The 23,034-nt window shown below is 36.9% G+C and overlaps 1 protein-coding gene across 3 annotated transcripts in view; it reads left to right on the top strand.

Annotated features, from left to right (window-relative positions):
* Window positions 1–360: 360 nt before the first annotated feature.
* Window positions 361–23,034, top strand: part of LOC129779491 (facilitated trehalose transporter Tret1-2 homolog) — a 369,343-nt gene continuing 346,669 nt past the window's right edge. The window contains exon 1 of one of the 3 annotated variants that reach the window (XM_055786978.1): window positions 361–413. The gene's annotated coding sequence lies outside the window, so the exon portion shown is untranslated. Of the gene's footprint in view, window positions 527–795; window positions 969–23,034 lie in introns of those variants that run through there. The other 2 variants (XM_055786977.1, XM_055786979.1) reach the window with 2 other exon arrangements.

Below are 23,034 nucleotides of genomic sequence, written 5' to 3' on the forward strand. Positions count from 1 at the left end.
GCAATTTTTGAAATCCTACAGAGTGTGCAATTTGTTTAGAAATATCGCTCCTCTTCTCTGTCTCTCACTTTAACAAACTCGTGCTCACGTGCTTTCCACGTGAAAGTACGCGTGAGCTCTGAACATCGGGAAAGAGAAAGTACTGTATTTCCTCATAATGTTGTTTTTCCGTCCCGTTTTTCCACGAGTTGTTTTCATCGGCTGAGGACACGCGCTACCACCAATACATTGCCGGAACAACAGCAGTCAAAACCGGGCGAAAATCGGAACGGATTTCGCCTGCAAGTGCCGTCTCTCGAAGTGTAGCACTGCTTCTCTTTGCTGCGGCTAAACCTGGCAGCTGGATGCTCTCAGTTGTGATGCGGGTTGCAAAGCGTACAGGCGCGTGGTGATCTGGTTCACGTTGTTGTATGGTAAATATTGTTAGGATGCTTTTTTATCTGTGCAAAATATGAATAGCAGGGAGATGATGGTCGTTTCCGTTTCGATTTTGGTTATATGTCCCGGATGTAGTTCATCCTGCAAGGTAATAATAATGTAAATTATAAGAAAGTAATAGTTTATTTAAGGAATGCTGAACCAGAAGTTATATCATGTGTGTAAATGCCAATAAAGTAAACATTTGGGAAACAAAGTGAGATCATGTGATAAGGCTCTCGTTTATAATTTGCAGTATTCTAAGTCATCGGGTCCATGAGAATAGCTGAATGAAACCGTAAATCTTCTGCTCTCCTTTCATTTGGGATATGCAAAGCATCCACGGTACGCGAGTGACGCAGTGAAATGTTTTTTCATCCCATCTGTGGTTCGTGCTTGTGTGAATGTCGCTGGATTTGGATGTGCAGTGAAGGTCAAAAAACATACGCACTGTTATTATCCGGAAAATCGCTGGTGTCATGTGCGGCTGTGAAAAAGGCCCCCCTTTCGGTTGGGCATACCAATGTGGAACATTCGCTAATTAAAATGAGGTTTGTTCCACTCTGCAGTAGATGTGATGAAAATCGATTGAAGGATTAAAATGCTGCTATTCCCACCGGGATCCGTTCGGATGGGAATGCAATTCAGAATACAAAAAAAATGAGTGGGTTATATCTATGATATAACCGCAAGGTTGACGTGGGACTATCTTAGCTTAGCAATCATTTGTTATATTGATTAAATTTTTGATTGAATGTGTTTGATGAAACAATTTCCCAACTCAATTAAATGTGAGTAAAACGATTGAACAAAGGCTATGTAAGGTCGATTCATGCATTGTGATAGATTATGTTCTTCGTTTCAAGTAAATTTAATGACAGTTCTTTTACATTTGGTATAATGCCTAGGACAAAATATGTGAACGGAAGAATTATCAAACGATTATTTATTTTAGTTTTACCCCTGAAGTTTGCATCTCTCAAGTGTATGTACTTCTCGAACAGCGAATTTGCTTGATTTGATTCAGGCACTCAGTTTCGGACATGTACCTTAAACGCATATTATTTAATCAATAGGCGTTATCGCAGCAAATGGTTATCAACATTTTGCCTAATCATCAAATGCGTTGCGTTGAAATTCTATGAGCAGAACATATGAAGGCATATCCTTCAATGCAATCTTGAATAACCGAGCAAAATGTGTGTTCGTACCCGCTATGTAAAACAAAAATGCGGGTGCAGAAGTACCCCCGGCTTGCATGAATCAACAACTTCAACTTCTATAGAACAAAAATACCCCCGACCTGCATGAATTTGCAATGCAAATTTCCCCAGGCACATTAGTTTTGAAATCTCTGTTAGGGAACACATTTCGGTGGGAACAAAAGCTCCCCCAACTTTCATGTATTTTCAATGCCGCTTGGTTTTGAAGTCCGTGTTAGGGAACATATTTCAGTGAGAACAAAAGTCCCCATACTTTCATGTATTTGCAATGCCGATTTCCACAAGGCTGCTTGGTTTTGATGGTCGTGTTGGGAAAACCGTAAATCGGGCCAATCAAAACGAGGCAGTTAGAGTGTTTAGATAACGCTCAACATTTCACAGTTATTCAATTGTTTATCTAATGAAAAATAACATTTTATTAATTGCGATAGATGCGTAGAAACATTCCCTATCAATTGATGCAAACATCTCTCCGATCCAGTAAGAAATGTTCGAGTTATAAGCATTCGAAATCTTGCATTTTTTCCTGCATGTTCTGTGTTTAGGTTTTCATTTTACCCCCGGTATATTCCGGTTAGACGTAGTCCCACGTCAAAAAAGTTGAAGAAAAAAAGGCAAACTGATGTTCGAAAGTGTTTTGAGATGAAAAACAAGCAGGGAAAAATAATTTCGGCTTTCTGCATTGTGTGCACATGTCGAGTGCTATATTTTTCCTAGCCCGAATGCTTGGAAATTCCGCTTGGAATTTGGTGCTTGGCAGGAAAACTGAGTTGGAGGCATACATGTCGGAATAGTTGACCTAGATTTGATGTTTCCTCTCTGATTATCACAGTGCTGCGAGAGATCAATGTTACCGAAATAACTACAGCAGTAATAGTGTATATTACAATCAAAATATCAAAATTAGTTGAAAATAAACGAGTGGCCTTATATATGATACAACAATTTTAAGTGTATTCACAAAACCCGTCATAGCAAAATGTAACAGAATGAGAAGCATGCAATAGAAAGCCTTGTTTGATATTGAACCTGCCTATGCGTAAACCATCGATTATTACTCTTTCGTTTCGTTTTTTTCATGTTATAGGTATTTCCTACGTAATTTCTTATAAGAAGTTTTCTTTCCACAATTTCAGTTTGATTTTTTTGCTCTTAATGAACTATTGTCTTCAATTAGTTTTAATTTAATTGCTTGAATTTAGGTTTGGAAAAACAGCATTAATAGAACACAAAATACCATCGTTTATTTTTTTATTTTTCTCCTGTTTCTCGGATAGTCTCGAAATTAACGAGCGAAGATGCGATGATAACGTGTGGAACATCCGAAAAATTGGTGCATTCAAACGTGAACAAGATGTTCTGTCATAATTTCATGATGATTGGAGATTGGGTTATTCGGTTAAGTGTCAGTGTGTATGTTGATTAGATGCATAAACGGATATGTAACAAACGTGATGCTTTGTTTAAAACATGGTAAAACATCCACTAAAACTTTTCACTCGAAAGAATTTTATGTTAACAAATGATTGTTCCGGGGCAGTTCATTGCAGGAAGCGAGTGGAACATGCGAAGAAAATAACCAACATGTTGGCCAAGCGAAATTAATGATACTCAAAAATTTCATCGGAGCCGTGCGTAATTGATCGTAACCGAGGGAAGTGTAATTTGAATCCGTCAAACCATTAATTCGTCGAGCTCGGCCGAGCAATTGTGATTCTGGATGATCCGTAGACACTTCGTTTCGCACCAACTTACGACGGATTTGTTTAAGCAAAAATCGCTTTTCCATTATCAATAATACGCTATATTTGCAAGTGTGATTTCTAGCTATTCGAGAAAAGGATTGCCGAAAAAGGTATGGTACCTACACTTATAGGCTAAATAAAGTGCCCACCTCAACATTTTCTTGATTTTCTTTCATTTGTTTGGTTGAAGTAAACACATTGTAATCTTTTTTGATATCTTAATTTGTATATTCTTTGAGAGCTCTGTATTCTAGTCTAGAGGTTTAAAAAAACTTAACTCACTCTTTTTTTTTTCTTCATATTTGTGAAGTTTGGACATTCAAGAAAAAAGGACCTCTCGAAAATCCCATTGGTTACCGAGCTATATAAATTTTAGTGTATCTAATCTAGTACGGCCTCGACACAAGACTTCAAACGCGTTTTTGACGTAGGACTACGTCTTACATTGAGGGTGCCAAATCAGAGAACAGGTCACGTTTTTATGAAATAAAGTTAACGTTAATAACTATTTTTGCTGCGAACGGATTTTAACGATTTGCATATCAATCGAATCGGAATATTTCTAAGATTTGTTTGATATGCTATACATTAGAATCCCGTAGTCTGTATATGGTTTAAATTGATGAAAATTGGAAGCATTCCTATCTCCCCATACATTTGTGTGCTTTCCCGAACAGAGCTGTCAATAACGGGCAACTTATGCAGCCGCTAGAATAGAAACAACGAAGGGTAAGAAACTTGCATACTAAGTGAGATGTCGCTAGCGTATAAGTATTCATCTCCTCTGAGGAAAATTCTCAGAATCTTTCTGTGCTCTAAACAACAAACGTCGCTTATTTTTGCTCGTTTATGTGCTGTGAACGCTAGCGAATATTTCACTTCAAGTACATCTGGCATTGCAATGAATACCAACCATCCGAGCCATGGCAAAGGAGGAGAAACAAGAGAAGAGTGCAAGCTAGCTTTGTTGACGGTTCTGACCGAGAATGGAGAAACGATTTTTCATAAACGGTCATTCTCGCGATGTTTCATTTTTATCGCTGCAGCTGTGTGCATCTGTTAGACGCATGTTTGATGCTTTTTAAATGGCGTTGCACGGAAGATGCCTCTCGTTAAATGCTCAGCGCAATGCGTGCATTGATATAAATAAACAAAATGCGACATATGACCAATTAGTGTATTGTTCTTGCAAAGGCAAGAAAGAATTGTTTCTTCTCGAAATGATTCTACAACACCCAACCTTTTACTAAAGAGTTATATATGAAATTCCGACGTATTATCAAATAATATCCGAAATGATAAACCAACAAATTAAAAAAAAAGATTGCGTAGTCCTACGTTCTAAGCGGTCGTGTCTCGGATACAACCCCTCGAATTTTTTCGAAACTTCTTTTTCCAAGGTGGCGTACACGATATCTAAAGTTGTAATGAGCCGATGTATTTCATATTTAGTTATATGGATACAATCTTAATACATCTCTTTATCGCATGAACCAATGAAAAATTATAATTTTTTCATTTTACTATTCAATCATAAAAACGTGCTGAAAAACGCCGCTATTCAAAAAAAAAATTCTTTGACTGATCCGAGATTCAACCATAGCGGCTTCTTCACTGTTTCGGAATCTGTTCGATTTTTTTTTGTTTCAGATAACCACAACGGCTAGAATCGTGTACACCATGGCACAACTTTTTTGAACCCACTCACATCACAAGCTTGTAATTATTCTAATTTTTAATACAGTAAGTTACCTCTAATTCGACATCTGGCTAATTGGACAGACCTGTAATGCGACACGAATAATTGGACATTTTCGCCTCTAATTGGATATTTTTGTAAACATCGAATTTCGGATCCAAATAATGGCCCCAGATTCAAAGTCGCCACCAGACGTTGACACTGTATCACTGTCAGCGCGAGTGTCGAATTACAAGTCACAATCGCCTAACTTACTGTATTTTTTTCCGCTTGGTTCTTGTTGTATAGTTTAAAGATAAATAAACAAGTAATGATAGTATAGATAGTAAAAATATTTTTTGTTTTATTTTTTCTAAGATCGGAAAAATGTCCGAAGTACGTGCCTCTATACTAGAATACCCTCTTAAGGAATCAAAGAATCAATTCGTATTGAAAAAACAGTGACAAAAATGTGCCCAACTCGAAAATCGAGATGTTTTCAATAAGTTTCTATCCGAAGACCCCTCGATTGTTTATGTTTTAACATTATGACATGTTTTGAAGCAAAGGTTCGATCTGGTGCATCTGTAAACGTGATCGTATTCGATTCAGTTGAAGAAATGGAGAACGCAGCGTTTTCGAGAGCAATTCCCTTGTGTATCCGAAAATTGGTGGTTCATGATGAACAAAACAGTGAATCGCACCAGACTAGGAAGTACAATATCAACAAGGCAGCGGTGGAGACAATTCTTCTGAAACTAAAAATATTCGGATCAGCTAATTTTCAGGCTCGTTCTGGTAGAGGCACGATGCGCCCAGGGGGGGGGGGGGGGGGGCGAGAACGGTCACCAAGAGCAAGTGCGAAGTCAAGAGAAACACTTTTTCAACAAGTTTCTTCTTAATGCAAATCATTAATAAATTAATATATAATTTGTAAAATTCATCGTATGAATTTTGTCCATCAAATAGTTTACCTTTGTAAGGGATTCCATTTATTAAATTATTTAGATTATGCGAATAGATGAATTAAACTGAATTAAACTAAATCTAATATAGTGACTTTCAACACACTTTTTCACTTTTACTTCCATTTTTGGATGAATGTCGGGAGTGAGAATTGAACTCGTGACCTGTAGCTTGAGAGGTATGGATGTTACCATTACGCCAGATCGCCTCCACCAGGTGCTGCTTGTGGGTAAAGGTCAGATTATCTATGAAAATCTGTGCTATACAATCGTCATAAGCTGTTCAAGGCATTTTAATGCTGTCCATAGATTAGACGCGTTTGTCCTTGAGAGAATTCCGCTGGGAGCTGAGCTTATAGTACTTGGCAGAATTTGTTGACTGGTTGCTAAGTAGAAGCTCATAATACAGAACACATCTCCAATCGCACCAGACACAGAGTATAACTCTTTCCGGATGAAGACCGGCCTCGGGGTTAGCTAAAAGTGGTTCATTTCGCTTATCTCACGCATTTCAACATTGTTTTTTATTAGATTCGTTTAGTTTTAGAGTTACAAAAGATTAACGGAAAGTTTAACTGTATTTTTACTAGTCTATATAAACCGCTTTCCTCAATTCTAAGATTAATAACTGATTACTCGCGGTCGACTCGAGTTTAGAAAAGTGACATATTTTCTTCAGGAAAAGGATGGAATTTAAGGAGATTAGAACAATGACCACACTTATTTCTTAAACCTATTCTTGTATCTATTATGTATTTGCATTTCAACTTGTTCTATTGTTAGTAGGATGAGAACTGATTGCTCGCGAAGGAGGAAAGGGAGGTTATAAGGATCTAAGGATATTCACACACGAAGATCGATAACTTTAAGGAAATGGAACTCTCACCAACAAGTTCTGCTGCTTTGAGAATGATGGAACTGATCCATTAGCCAACAGAACTTTTCCAGCGCAGTGTAGCCAAGTCCCAGTAATTTGAATACGAAAGTAATTCGACCGTTGATTTCATACGCCTGTCCATCAATCGAAGGGTTCGAAAAAACATTTTTTGGCTCACAAGACGAGCAATCGATCTTCAGTTTGATCTCTGAAACGACTCGCTGGGTTAAAATATTTGTATGTATGGAGCAGATCTCTCACTCTTTCAGACTGAACGTCAGCTTGGAATTGTATCCAAAAAAATCCAAACGATAACAAGCAAGGATCGAATCAAGGCCGACTGGAATGTAAGGCTCTTTTACACGATCACGCTATCTGCATAACCACTGGTGCAGCTGCACAAGTGCGTGAGAATATTACACCACATTATAAAACGAAGTTGGATTTATGAATCAGGGTTTCAAATGATGTGTTAAAATTGATTTTGGGTGAAATCCGATTGAGCTAATATTTTGCATAGGGTAGTTTTTTTTCGTGGAAATCAACATTGTTAAGGACTTTCGTTTGAAAATCCTTATTGTCCGTTTGTTTGTTTGTTTGAAAATCCGAGATATTGTCTGTTGTCTGCATATTTGTGAATATGGGTCCATCTAAACGTTACATATAGTACAGGAAAACCTGTTTTGTGCGGGGGATAGGGACCGCACAAAAAAAAACGAACACTATTGGCGATCTAACGTACAAATCTACACCTAGGCGGCGCTGCGGTGAAAGTGATGATGATTTTTAATTTTTCCATGTGAGCTTATGGAAGGTTTGTAGTTCTTTCCATAAATTACAATGTTATACTCATAAAAAATTATTTGATTGCGATGAGTTTGTAAGAAATTTTATTCTGCGCAATTTTATATATATAACATGTAATTTATTTACCTCTTTGAGTAGTGAAAACTAGAAAAATGTTGAAAATGGTTGAATTAAAGAAGGAACTTCGAGAGCACAATCAAACACAAGTAGAAAAATGCACGATTCCTGCATGTGAGAACTACCTTGGAAAGCCCGGAAGGAAAATATACGTGATTTGTTTTTTGAGTTTTAGGTTACATTAGCATCATTTTCTTAGTTCAAAAACAAAATCCAGATGTCTCACCGATCGTTTACGTTTTGCGTTAGATCGCCAATATATTTCACTTTAATAAACGGCCTACTCACTTGCGCAGATCATACAATTAAGCGTGGAAACGCACTAGACGGCTCTACCGCGCTATTTTCGCAATGACAAGTCGCAGCAGGAGCTTCATGTAAAACACATTCAGCGGCTTTCGACGGTTCCACTATCTGCCATTATTATATTTTTATAGACGGATGCAAGACGAGTATATGGTAGAAGGTACAACTGTTGGGACAGTAAGCGGATTAGAGGGGTGGTATATAAAGACAGAATTGAGGAAAACGGAAGAGTGGATGTTTACCTGAACGAGAGGGAGAGAGAAGTTGATCACAAACGTCTGAAATATTGCATTTCTCGACAATTTGGATGGAGCTACAGCTACATGACCGCAGAGTGGTTTTCACGTATTGGTTCACCTGATAGTACATTTATTGTTGCCTTGCTTTATTTACACCTTTCACAAGCGCATAAACACTACTACTCTCACAAAACCGTTGCGGCGCATCATCTTCATCGGGCCACCGCAGCGAACGAGGAACCGTACAACAGTGATTTTGGAACCGTACGCACCCGCCCCGCCGTATGTGTTTTATCGCATTCACAATTCATTATCGAGGTCCCGCGGCGGTCTGTCTTTGCAAAATCCGCGCGGGAGAGCCGTCCAGTGTGTTCTTACGCTACTTCCAATAAGCTTCTATTGACACCTTAAAACAAACAATGTGAATGGGAATGGGAATTAGCTGACACAGTCCTTATGTAGAGCGATGAAATACATATCAAAGATGGAAAAAAAATTAATGCCCGATGATTTCATTTTTTTCAAAAACCGCTGAAAAAAAAACGTATAAGATTTTTAAAAAGTCGCATAAAAAACCGCACAAAAAACAGGTTTTACTGTATATTTTAGTCAAGAAATGGGTGTGGCAAGTTTGAACAGAACAGGACAAAACGTCTGTGTTACTTCCCTTGAGGTGACCATAGTTTTCGCTGTAACGAGATTAAATATGCGTGGGGAAATCGGCATTGCGAATTCATACAAATCGGGGGTATTTTTGTTCCGATTGAAATGTGTTTCCCTAACACAGACTTCAAAACCGAGGTTTCTGGAGAAATAGGCTCTGCAAATAAATGCAAACTGCGAGTACTTTTGTCCTCGCTTGCCTTTGTGCAGAGTGGAATATGTCTGTCCTAACATGATCTTCTAAACTTAGGAACCTGGGAAAATCGTGCAGACACTAGAAGCGAATGAACTTCCCAGTTTCAAGCAAATTCGAGATTCGAGAAGTATGTACACTTTTGGGATGTAAACTTCAGAGGGAAATGTAAAATAAAATAATCGTTTGATAATTTTTTTTGTCTTTATTGGAAAGATTTTCAGCCTTAGGCTGGTTCATCAAACGTTTGATAATTCTTCCGTACATATATTTTGTTCTAGTCATCATACCAAACGTAAAAGGTCCGTCATTAAATTTACTTGTAACGAAGAAAAATCAATCACAATAAATGAATTGACTTTACATGGCATTTGTTCATTTTTTTCACTCACAGAGCAAATATATTGAACTCAATTGAATTTGGAAACTGTTTCATTCAATCAAGAATTTAATCAATACAAACGAATGATTGCTAAGCTAAGGTAGTTCCACGTCAACCTTGCGGTTATATCATAGATATAACCCACTCATTTTTTTTTGGTCTGGAATCTGGTTAAAACACCTGTTATCGATCCCAGAATACTGTTACTGAATGTTATATTATCGTGAATTACTTTACATAAACTTAAGTATGTTTTTTTTCGATGAGACACACACTGGACCAAATCACCCCACAGACGGTCCAACTCACCCCGCATCAAATTTTGATGTCCGAAAATCATCTTTTTTATTTTATGATATATTTGGTAATTTGAAGCTCGATATAATGATGAAACATTATTGACTTTGAAGAAATACACGACGAAGAGTGGCAGAAAGCTGTACACCATCAGCTACTTTCCGAGCGTTAATGCATACAGCAGTATTTGTGATCAGTGTTGCGACTCATACATCTGTATTGGAATGGGTAAAAATCCGTTTCATCTGTACATTTTCCTTCAAAAATCTATAGGGTACACCGGGGCAAATTGAAACAATTTTTTCGAAGTTCAATTTGAAAGTTGTTTTAAAAAATCACCAAATGACTAAATTTAAATCTGTTTACAGCATATACAAGGTATAACAGATGACTTTCGATAAAAAAATATAGATTCACACTGGATGTTTCGAAAAATATCAATTTTGAAAATGTTTAGTTTTCATATGCACTAGAGCATGTCCACATGGGGTAAGTGGGGTAAGTTGAAACACGAAACTATTATGAGTTCAATGTGCGGTTTTGCTTCTCAAACTATCTACAACTGATTTATGAAACAATAAATTGAAGGAATTACATATGAACATTTGGAAAAAAGGGTTTTAGTACACGTGAGATGTAGGGAAGTAGTCTAATACACACAAAATGGACACTACATACTACGAATTAATATACGAAACAATAAAAATAATTTTGTTGGACGCTTTCATGTCAGAGTAGAACCACTCGAAACGGCCACTAATGAGGTTTATGAGATCATTCAAATATTGAAATATAACGTATCGCACTAAAAGGGAGGAGGGGATGGCTTGTGGGAACTTGTTTAGAAATTAATCCAACTAACTCTAAACATCATGAACAACTAAATCTAAACATTTTTATGCAAATGACCATTTGTTACATGTTATGTATAGAAGAGGGTGTCTAAAATAGTAAAAAAACTGCGTTACGTAATCACGGTTTGTAGACTTTCGATCATGGTTTGTCCAAAAAATGAGCACGGTTTGTTCGGTTTTAGAAACGGTTCTAGACAACAAAACAAAACAACCAAACTGCAGCGCGCCAAGCGGCTGCCATAATAATTTCGTGGACAAACCAACACCAGCGCATCGGGCAAACCATGATCAGAATTGAGGTCATCGAGGTGCATTTTATAAATCTTTAAGACACGTGAATCGATAAAAAATATCCTATAAAACTATTGTAAATCATGAAAAAGACAATTTTATTTATATGTTTTGAAACATTTGAATATTTTTTAATTGAGAGTTGAATTCTTATCAGACACGTCAAGTTTCTCTCAGAAATGAACTGAATGAAACTAATAATACTTAAATGTTAATATCTGCAACTTTCGCATTTGTTGAACCGAACGGCATTGGTGTCAAAACAGAGACAAAACAAAAAAGGATATAAATACGAAAAGCAATCATCCAACTGGATTAATATTGAGATTAGCCGAAACAGACTACTAATTAAAAATCGGTCCGGTGTTACGAAATTCACATCATCATCGGGTTTGATGATTTTGCTGGACCCTTGATTATATTGGTTATCCTTTTACTCACCCAAACCGCGCGCCAAAACGGAAATTCTCACAACTCGTTGAGCGAGTGCCTGTGAAAAAGTGTATTTAATTGACTGTTCCGAAAAGAACAAACTGTTCTCGCAAACCTAAATGTATTTTTCACCCAAATCGACCTTGCCGTTGGTGTCCTTTTCACCTTCTCCACTTCCGGCTGAATGTTTGCCGGTCTGGCCCAGTCGAGATGTAGCATAACAGAGGTAAATGCGAGTTACGTTCCATTCAGCTTCGGTCGCTTTGCTGCGGCTTGGCAAAAATATTCGAAAGTTTTCTTTTTCTCCCTGCACCCCCTTCCCCATGTTCGACTTTTCTTCTGTCAGACATTTCGTCCTTGCTAGCGATGATTCTATTTGGTGTCGTGGGAGGGCGTTGAACTAAACCGCTAGTCGGCTGCTGGAATGAGGGGGAGGAGTCATTCATTTGCCAGAACGTGGTAAAAACTGAAATTTTCACCGCTGGCGAAAATTCCATGCACGTAACCAGAACAAACCTGCTGGGAGTGGGAGCTTTCCGCCATACGTATTCTATTTTTGGCTAGCGACAGCCTATAAGTTTTTTAATTAAACCGAATATCGGATTTGTCGCTAAATTCCTGTCTGTTCCCCAATCGAAACATCCACGGGACATTTTATTACATTTGTATCTAAGGAGAAATTCGTTTAATATTAAATTTCTCAATTTTCTTCTGTGGAAGGACAACACGGATGGTAGCAGTGCACCATGTCGGTTTTAATGCATCATAAAAGGCTTGCTCTTTTGTCGAGGCCCGAGCAGCTTCATTCCGCCAGCAGCACTCCAGAATGGGAGCAATAAAAGCAATCACATGGCATATCGCTCAGGGTAAATGTGTGCTTTATTCCGACCTTACATTTCAAGCTCTCTTCCGCCGTTGTTGCCGAGCATCAAGCGCCTCGCGGCGTCGGAAAATGCTCCATGGTGACATTTTTGGTGAATGTGTTCGTTTGTGGAGTTTTTTGCTCCCTTGCAAAATAATTAATGACCAAAACTGGAGGTATGCGGGAATTTACTCACTCACGTTGGTTTACCTTGCCTTCATGAATTTTCCCCGACAGCGAATAGATTGCGACGAATGCCAAATTAATGGCGAATCGTCAAGCCTTGTTTCCAGTTGTGCGAAATTCCAGGTTGTATAGTAAGAGATTGAGTTATCTCGGATATCAATCTTTTGGGTTTCATTAGAGTTGTGTGATGCAATCTTGCATGACGCCATGTGTCTGTTTCGTGAATTACTCTTATGTAAGTACTCTAGTCTTTCAATTTGAACTGCATTCATCCAACGTTACGAACTAAAAAGCAAACGAAAGGCAAACATTCTCTTCGCACAATGGACATTACAATTCCACAAAAAGACAGAATAGTATTCGCTTCCATTCTCGTAAAAAGCAATGCAAATTGAATGCGAAGTTTATTTAACCTTTTAGCGTGCACAACATGGCCAGAGCATGCTTTCAACCAACCAACTTTCAGATCAGTGGGTAGAAAATTGATTAAATTGAAAAATCATCCTAGGACGAAATTTCTGAAGGATTATCGGTCCAATGTTTTGAATGTTCCTTAGCGGCTATTGAGTTGTACTGCTCATTGCAAAATTTGTTTGTTCTGGTTTGTACCAATAACCTTACTCTAATTTCGCCATGCCCATAAATTCATGTATTCGATAATCAACTACGTTTTCTTTTCAAAACATTACCCTACAAAATCTGGAACACCATGTGCTTGTACCTTCGGGTAGCAACTTTCACGAAATATGCATCCGTCGTAAGATGCTACCCTCTATGGAATGTGGTTACTTGCTTGGGTTCGCTATAAAGGACATCTACCCATGACAGTAGTAAAATATAAAACAGTAAACCGAAATTGCCAACCCAACGCGTGTGCTGTTTTTTTTTCAGCTACGAGGACAGAAAGGTGAAGACGGTCTGAACTCAAGAGGTAATCATGAACGAGATACGGAAGCAGGCTGAAAGTCAGCCGAGAAAAAAGGCGGTAATTGAACTACCGGTGGAAGTTTCTCACATAAAGGTGCCGTAGTCTTCCATGACCATGGCTGCAAATACACCCCGAGCGAAAATTATGTTTAGTGCTTCTTCTAGGCACAGAACAGCACATAATTAATTTAAAAAAAAGTGAATTAATTTCTGAATTGATAATTACATTGAAATCAATTTTATTTTTGCTCGATTAGGTATGGTATAACATGCGCATTCTTCGAACTTTTTCAAGTTTGGATGAGAAATCGTATTTATCAATATACATTTGTGAGTAAAATCATCAATTCAGCCTCCTGAATCTTGTAAACAAGTAGTCCAGAGTGTTTCATAGTTCCTGGACAAAACCAGACTGACACCATGCATTTCTCAGTGACACCCCAATTGATATGTGCGGCTGATGTTCGAATTTCACCGAAAGTTGTAATTACTGTATGAATTGCTATGAAACTTGACAAATGAAGACAGTACACTTTCAATTAGTTTTACAATTGTACTTTTTCACACCGTTGAAAAAGATAAAGATGTTTTAGTCTCTTCAATATGCCATGAAGTCCATTTGACGGAGAAGAATGAAAGGGGATGGTTGAGTCGTAGAGTGAGATAGCAACTAAACGCCCGAATGACTGTTGAGTCATGTTGACAGAGTAACTGCTGGAAGGTGCCAAAACTCTTTTTCAATTGAATACGAATGCGAATTTCTTCATGGTCTCGTGACTATCCTCAGTTGAATATGACTTTGCCGAGCCCAGATCTTCACACGCCAATTTGGGAAAATAACATTCAAACTGTTTATGCAGGAAGTCCACATGAGCAATAGTATGATGAGCTGTTTTCAGATCTGAATCTAGCTCGTCAGCTCATTTGCCACTACAGAGTCTGTCGAAATATAATCACGTATAAAAATTCAAAAATTAGCAAAGGAATTGTTCTAGATTTTTTTTTCGCGAATGAGTACATGGTCTTTGAAAAATCAGCGTTTGGCAGTGTGTAAAACAGAACCTCGTGATTTGAATTCATTTCATGAACAGTTCCATGCCAAATTTACAGTTCACGTTGTTAACAATAATTAACTCTTTAGAATACATTTTTGGGGACCCTGAAAAGAGTCGATGCTTTAAAAAGGCAATCTAGAATCTCAGCCTTAACAACCGTTTTCTCGCTGGTTAGAGTAATACTGGAATAGCATTTTCTATACTCTCGCTCGGTGCAATTTACATTAGGTGCGACTGATCCACACAGCAGAATAAGATCTAAGATCTTTGTCAAAAGTTACTCTAAGTATTTTAGGAGTTTTGACTGAGTGAATTTGGGATTCTAACATTTTGAGATTGGAAGCTTTGAAGTGAGCTTTGGGATTAGTTATTTGAAGAAGTTTGGATTTTTCCAGGGATATTTCGAAATCTATGTGTTTGGCCTAGTTTTGAACGGAATCAATTGCTGTTTGTAGTCTTTTCCTTGTTACTGATGCAGTGATGCTAACTGAAGCTAGCACGATGTCATCTACATAAACAAGGATTTTTACTTTGTCAAGATTTTTTTCTTAAAGGGATTGAATAATAATTATGAAGAGGGGTTGGTGAGATAACATAGTTGACTATGGTTCTGAAAGTTCTTTTTTCTAGGAAACTTTTAATATAGAAGCCTAGTCGACCGCGAGTCCCTAGTCGAAATAAACTTTTCAATGCTGGGTACCTCCATGCTTGACCAAATGTTAGAGGGTATCTCTTGCGCATTTTACCACACGAAGTTAGACTCTAAGGCTCTAGACCAGGGATACTCAAACTACACTCGACAAAAAAAATTAGAGGAACAGAGTGCGATGTCGGAAATTTTAGGTGATTCTTGACATGCTGTAACTCCTTGAAAAATCAACGTATATCGATGGGATGCGCATCATTTTGAAGCTACAACTTTCTGGTATGAGCATGTTTTACGTACATACTTTTATTTTGGTGTGTGTAGGAGTTTTGGGCAAGAGACCCTTTTCTAGAATGAAGCGATGCCATTGAACCCCTATAGCCAAATTTCTTTAAAAATTTTATCTTTATCTTATTCATACAAAATACCCACCAATTAAGGAACATTGCGATTGTATAAGTGAGTAAACTTGACATCATTCTTATAACAAGTTGCCATTCTTATAACAAGTTGATTCACGTAACACAACTTATACAGAATCTTGAAAGTTTCAAATAAGAACTTGTGTTAATTAATAGACCTGGTCGACCTTTTCAGACTTGGTCGACCACCAAAGTCAGTTCTCGTTTATGTCGACACCTGGAAAACCAATATCGCTCCAATATTTTTGACATTTTTCAAATTAGTTTCTGTGGGATTTGTAGCCATTTATAAACAAATTATATTGGAAGGGGAAAATCAACTGCTACCAGAAGCGGATGCAGCCTTATTTATGTAGATTTAGATCAATTTCCATTTTCGTTTCAATTCGTGTACTGCTGGATTCTATTACAAATTGTTTTCTGTTTATTTCTTTTCTTTAGGTGGGGTGTTCATATGTTCTTTTGTCCCATTTTTTTTAACTGGTTGTTATCCCTTATGCGTTGTAAGATGTCATTTGTGTTTTTTATGTCCGTATCTTGATAATGTAAATAGTATGATCCTCTGGGTGATCAAATTTTTATTCTGTGTCATTTTCGTTTTGGATTTCGCTTTCACTTTCGGTCTTCAATTCAGAGATACAATCATGACAAAAAGTGTATCGATCTTTCTTATCAAGTTGGCAATTGGTTTTATGAGATCAACAATCTCACGATTTTTGTCTTCATGTTATTTTTCGATATCGTTCTATTTTCACTATGCATTTTTTTATTTCTTTATTTTCTTTTTTTATTATTTCATCTCCACTTCTACTCAGTCTTGAGAAAGACTAAGACTTGAGAGTTTTTTCTCACTCAAATACAGCGCACAGACGTTTGAAAATAAATAGTGAGAAGAAAACGTTACTTGGCACAACTTAAAGCAAGTAATTGTGAATTGTGCCTTACCGTTACGTTACACGTTCGGTTTTGAAGGCATTAGTGTTGGGGAACATAGTTTTTTTAAGAAAAAAATTAAATTTCCACATTGGTGCGCAGAAATATTTCAAATCGATTGAAGCAAACATCTCTGTGACCTGTAAATTGGCTGAGGAGTTTAAATATACATGTTTTCTGTTACATTTACTTAGTTTTCTTACAGATACAAATCGTTCTGTTAAATGTAGTTCTACGTTGAAATCAAGCGTTCAGAGCTAAGGATTCTATGTAGTAATAATTTAAAGACAGCCTCAAAATTATGCGTCTGGTGGGGCCTCACCGGCAATACATATCGTTAATCAGACAATGTACATCGTTGGAGTTTGGAGCATGTTCTTGTGCTTTTTAGTAAGATTCTGATTTGTTACCAATCACTCTTTACAAGTCCCAGCCGCCTTCGGTACAAAACCCATTGACTTCCTCCCTCACCACCCGTTAAAAAAAGTAGTTCCTAAATTACTACTGGAATGAAACTCTTGTTTAATATCGATAGAGTAAACGTGCGCTCTACAAATACCATCAGTTTCGCATGCGATCTGACATCTGTACATTGATCGTGTCCGATTTCGAATTGCGTATTCATACATTTCGACAAGTATGTTTCGATCACTTTTGCAACATGGGGTCGAGCATTATCTGCTGGCTAAATAACTTTATTGTGTCTCTCATTGTATTGTTGCCGTTTGTCTTCCAAAGATCGGCTCAAATGCATCAATTGAATTCGATAAAAATCACCAGTGATTGTTAAAATCGGATTGAATCGTTTTTAATAAAATGCTCCTAGGAAGTTTCACCAAATACAGAACATAGCGATAGTTTATGATTATGATGATAGGAATCACATCATATTTTCTATACTCCTGGTAAGAGCTCGTTGGCTTCACAACTATGTGAAGTGTATATAAGAACCACACAATCACCACATACGCCCTTCTTGAAAACATATGAAGAAACATTGTATTTCGTTCAATGTGGAACACAAACCGTTAAACGAAATATAGTCAATTCAATATAGTCTTTCTCGTACTCTGACTCTTCTGCACACAAACCCAGTTCGAACAATAGATATGAGTTGAACTGATAATTGAATAGATTTAGTAAGAAAGATTTTTTGTAACGTAACGTAAAACGTCTCGATTTCCCTATTTTTGAAAGGAAACACGGTTGTAACACTTGAAAAACGCATATAGAAAACGATCAAAGACTCTTCCTGCCTCGGTACAGTTTTACGTATAATACTAAAAGTATCACTAAGCAAAAAAATGTCAAATTGGAGTGATTACGAAGATAATTATTTACACGAGGCAAACATCCAAACATTCAGTGAAAACTCCAGCAGTGAAACAACCCGCACAGCATCCTCAGCAGGCTCATCACTGGATTTTGAAGACTCTTTTGTATCAGGCTTATCGTCGGATGTGTCGGAAAGACGCCATTCGTCGCCGAAGCAGGAGTACTGTGTGGGATGTAATCGTGGCCGCCACAATTGCATCTGTGTCCGTGTCGGTTACACTTTGGAGCTCTCGCTGGGCTACGTCCAGTGGAGGCGACAGCTGGACAGCACATTCGAGGATTACTCAATCGGAGTCAATATTCCCGAAGCGGTTTCGGGGGGCTCAACGCCCGACCACTACCCAAAGTATACGGATACCAAACTTGCCGCTTATATCTGTGAACAAATGCAGGTGCAGCCAGAGTTATCCGCCGTTCGAGCGTTAGAGTTAGAGTCATCGGAGGAGAGCGTTCGTTCTACAAATGATGTAGAACATTAAAAATGAGAAATGATTAAGAGACGGATTGCTTATAAGCGTTCGAAATTGTGTACCTCTAAAAATGTAAAGTAACTGTAAAGTAAATGCGGAACATGTAAAAGTAGATATGTAACATGTAACATAGTGGTAAAATGTTTTGAATAGTTCAATAAAGATTTCGGGAATAAGTGATATTTCCTTTCTTGTTTTTAAATTATACAAATTATGAAGATTCAGTATTTTTCCATTCAATATTCTACATCTTTATATGTATTACCAACACAAAGAAATCTCATCTGGTGTGCGTAAAAAAGATTATGTGTCGTAACGATGAGTGAAAACTGTAGAAAAGCGGAATGAAAGTATTCTGTTTTATTCTTATATTTATAATTTTGGCGTTCATACTTAGATGATTTTCGTATTCTATGAACTATGAACAAAATATGTTACATTACATATTACCGTTTTTGAAGGATTTCATTCCGGATTTAACTTAGTTACGTAACGGAAATTTCGTTTGTTCCAAGGAAACAGATTTGTGTCCCATCAGAAAACACGATTCTTTAATGAAAATCGGATCTTTTTCATCTCTGCAAAAGTGTTTCTCAAAACAGTGGAATCTTCTTGTGTAGTAGCCAGCACCTTCCCTCAAGAAGGTAAGACTCCCTTTATGAAGTTCCTTACCTTCTTTGGTTCGGTTGACCATATCTCGTTAGGCGTAGGAACACACTTTCCAAGAATCCAATTATCTTTCTAAGAAATCTTCGCTGAATCAGTACACTGTATTGACACAATAAATGTTCCGAAGTATCAGCCTCAAATTTACAGAAACGACAATTATCATCTGTCAGTTTTCCTATTTTTTAAGGTGCTACCTGCTCGGACATTGTCCGGTCAATAGATCAGTTAACGTACTCAGGTCTGCTTTATTAAAGCTGAGTTGACTGCGTGTTATTCTGTTACAAGGTGTGATGAATAATTTGGATTGTCTTGGTGTTGATAGAGCCCTCCAGTTGGCTTCAATCATCGATATTCCCCCAGTTTAGAGCTCTGATTTCAGACATGATGTAGATCTAGGTAGTGCGGACTGAATCAAAACGGCTGTCAAAAATGATCCAATTGAAATGTCAAAAAAGATCCAACGATCGGGAGTGTTATTTTTCTCATGATAATCAACACTATTAAAAAGGTATTGTTATCAAAGGCCAAAATAATTAATCTTATAAAATGAACGAACTACATTTTTCCGTCAATTGTTTAATTGATTCTTGCATCTCTGAAAGAGCATCTTATATTGCAAGATATCAGAACCTGACAGAATATCCACAACCTACGGATAATGCTTAGTTCACTCCATTAATGTCAACATTGGCGAATTTCGATACGTACATACATAGCAAAAGTGAAATGTTTTGGGGACGTCTTTTTTCTCTAACGTCGGTGAAAACAGCTTGGCGATCCGCTAGTGCTGGTGATGAATATAACGGTAAAGCAATCTACGCTTCGTGTTGATGATGGACGTAATCTTCTGAGTCAGCTACCGGTTTAATCGTGGAGAAGGCATCACGGTTTCTCACGAGGTTTTCTTTCCGGTTGAAATGTAACGATGTATTTCTATCAAAATAATCCTGAAAATGTGATACTATGTACAATATGTACAGGTCGGACTCGATTATATATAGTCGACCATCTTATTTCAACAATTATTTTCAAATCCTATACATAATCGAATCTCAAGAAAACAATTTTTTCATTAATGTATGAATGTCAAACATTAATAGAATAATAGCTTTTTTGTGATCCGATTATGTATTGGATACTCTTTTGGTTTTTAATAATTCAAACATCGTACTTACTCCACAGATACCGGACCCCTTATTCGGAACTAGTTTGTCGTTTCCGCAAAAATCGACCCAGCGCTTCTGTAAAAACGTTTCCGAGGATATACGATAAAAGCATACGCGAACATTTTCGTTCGTATTCGGACAGCCCTTCACTGAGAAACGCATTTTTAATGTCCACTTTCCCTGATATAATATTTTTTCGAACGAAATAAAAACAAACAAAGTCACAGTCACGTAAATGTTTACTCTTGCGATTCGATAAAAAGTTGAACGAAGAGTTGCCAGATGATTTTTGAAAAAGTCTGTAAAAATATGTGAAAGTCTGTTAAAAATGTGAAAATGTCTGTAAAAGTGTGTGGATCTATAGAAATGTCTTTTAACGTTAATTTTCACAGATTCATTAATACTTTGTACATCGCGATGCACGTAAGATTGTCTTTTGTATATTATTGTATATTTTGTATATGTATATTTTGTTTATATACAGACATTCCATGCCGAACCGATAAAGTGGTTCTCAGATTTCGATGAAATGTGGTAGTTTTGTTTATTATACATTAGACCCGTATTATCTACATTCCATATCTATATTTTTTATATTTTACATAACATATCTCGATTTCAGAGACGCTTGTTTTTCGTTTTTGAGTTATGATTTTTCAAAGTTAACCGGTGTCCGAAAAATAATTTTTCCCCTCGAGAACCACATTTCCGTTTTAGGGTGGTCCGAAAAATTACTTTTTTTCTGAAATGACTTTTTTCAAAAATTCATAACTTTCAAACCACTGAATCGATTTAGATAATCGGTATATCGAATGAAAGCCAACGAACTAGCCTTTTATTGAAAATATATTTTATTTTCGCAATCATTGGCTGTAGTCGTTTTTTAGTCGTATGTCGTATGTTTTCATGGCTTTGGACTAGAGGGCGCTATATTTTTTTATATTTTCTCTTGAAAACTAAGGATTTTTTACATAACATATCTCGATTTCAGAGATGCTTTTTTTTTCGTTTTTTTTTATGACTGGTTCTTGACATTATCGGGAAATTACAATCTGTTAACTTTTACTAATCTCATCGATAGCATCGATAGTGTCATGAAATTTCGAAAATGTATAATATGTACAGGTCGGACTCGATTATATATAGTCGACCATCTAATTTCAACAATTATTTTCAAATCCTATACATAATCGAATCTCAAGAAAACAATTTTTTCATTAATGTATGAATGTCAAACATTAATAGAATAATAGCTTTTTTGTGATCCGATTATGTATTGGATTCGAAAATTAACGTTGAAAGGGGAATTGCGATTATATATAATCGAGTCCGACCTGTATTGTAAATAAATACAATTTTTCATTCATCGTGAAGAATCGTATCGTCTCTTTCGTCTGCAATAATGTCAGGGCAAAAGCACATGAAATAATAAAAAACGTTGACGTGTTCAAGTTATTGTTACCAAACAAAACATCAACAGAATGCAAAAGATACTGAAGCACTGTCGTCGGCCACTGAGTGATGTTGTGCTCACGACAACACCTATTTTGCGCACGTAACCACTGTGGTGACACCGGCAGTTAGGCACTTGTTTGCACACGTAACCTCTGTGGTTACGCCGGACGGAAAAGTGTTAATGAATGACTCAAAAAATAGGTCCAACGTCATGTGTGTTGATATAAACTAAATATTAAATCTTTTTATGTATTAAAACTATGGAAAAATGTCATACGGTGAGACAAATATCTTTGATGTGATGAATAGAGCCTCTCATTTTTCATAAACCTGTAAAATATTTTTATGTCCAAAAAGTCTGTAACAAAAATAAAAAATATTTTACAGATATGTCTGTAAATTTACAAACATATTTGAGGGGCTTAGAATGCAAGGGGTGTAAGTGACTTGATCGATTTCACTTCATCAACTGTTTCTTTCGTGAATAACCCAGCGCACAAAAACGTTCCAATCTAATGTTGCTGTAGAAACCGATTATTGAGGTTCTGATTTATCGATCTATCATTGTCAAATAAGCTGGGAATGTGTTTGCAGTTAAGTTATGATCAAAAGAGAAAGTCGATGGAGAGAAATCGATCAAGTCACTTACACCCCTTGCATTCTAAGCCCCTCATTTGTAAATCTGGCATCTCTGGTGGTCTGAGAATTTATTGCAAGAAATCGCTTGAAAAAATGCATGAATTTCATTGAAAATGAAGTGAATTGAGTCCGCACCACTTAGATGTAGATAATCCACAAAATGGCTCAGCCTCGACGAATTTAGTTGAATATCCAAATCATGCTAAAAGATCGGTTTTTTCATTACCTTCTATACCGTAGTGACCAGGCACCCAGTATAGATTAACTCCGTTAGGAGAATACAGAACAATCTGTATTTATTCAGATTTTTCAGATTTTTTGAAACCAAGAATATGTAGTTACAGATTACAGATTGCTTAGGTTTGAATACAGATTTACAGATTTTTTAAAATAACGATTCAATATTAGTTATGGCTTGATCTCGATAATATTTTTTCCCATCTCACCAATTTTATTCATATAGCATTCGAGTAAGTCTGAATGAGAGTCATTTTGGCATTCGTATGTAGCATGAAGTAATGCTTTCTCATGCTCAATCTAAGGCGAAAAAATTGCAAAAGTCTGTGTCATCGGCTAGCTTTACAATAAATAAATAACACTGTTTATTTTGCCTATTAAAGCCTCTCGTGAACGTGAACGTGAACAAACACTTTTTTTGTTAAAAAATCATCAGTCCATTTATAAAACGCGAGGAAAACAGCTTGAAACGATAAGATGAAACATTTTCTAGTTGAAAAATATATTAACACAATTCATGTTGATAAAAATTGATTAATTCAACAT

Source organism: Toxorhynchites rutilus, chromosome 3 (assembly GCF_029784135.1).
Source record: "Toxorhynchites rutilus septentrionalis strain SRP chromosome 3, ASM2978413v1, whole genome shotgun sequence".
NCBI classification, from domain to species: Eukaryota; Metazoa; Arthropoda; class Insecta; order Diptera; family Culicidae; genus Toxorhynchites; species Toxorhynchites rutilus.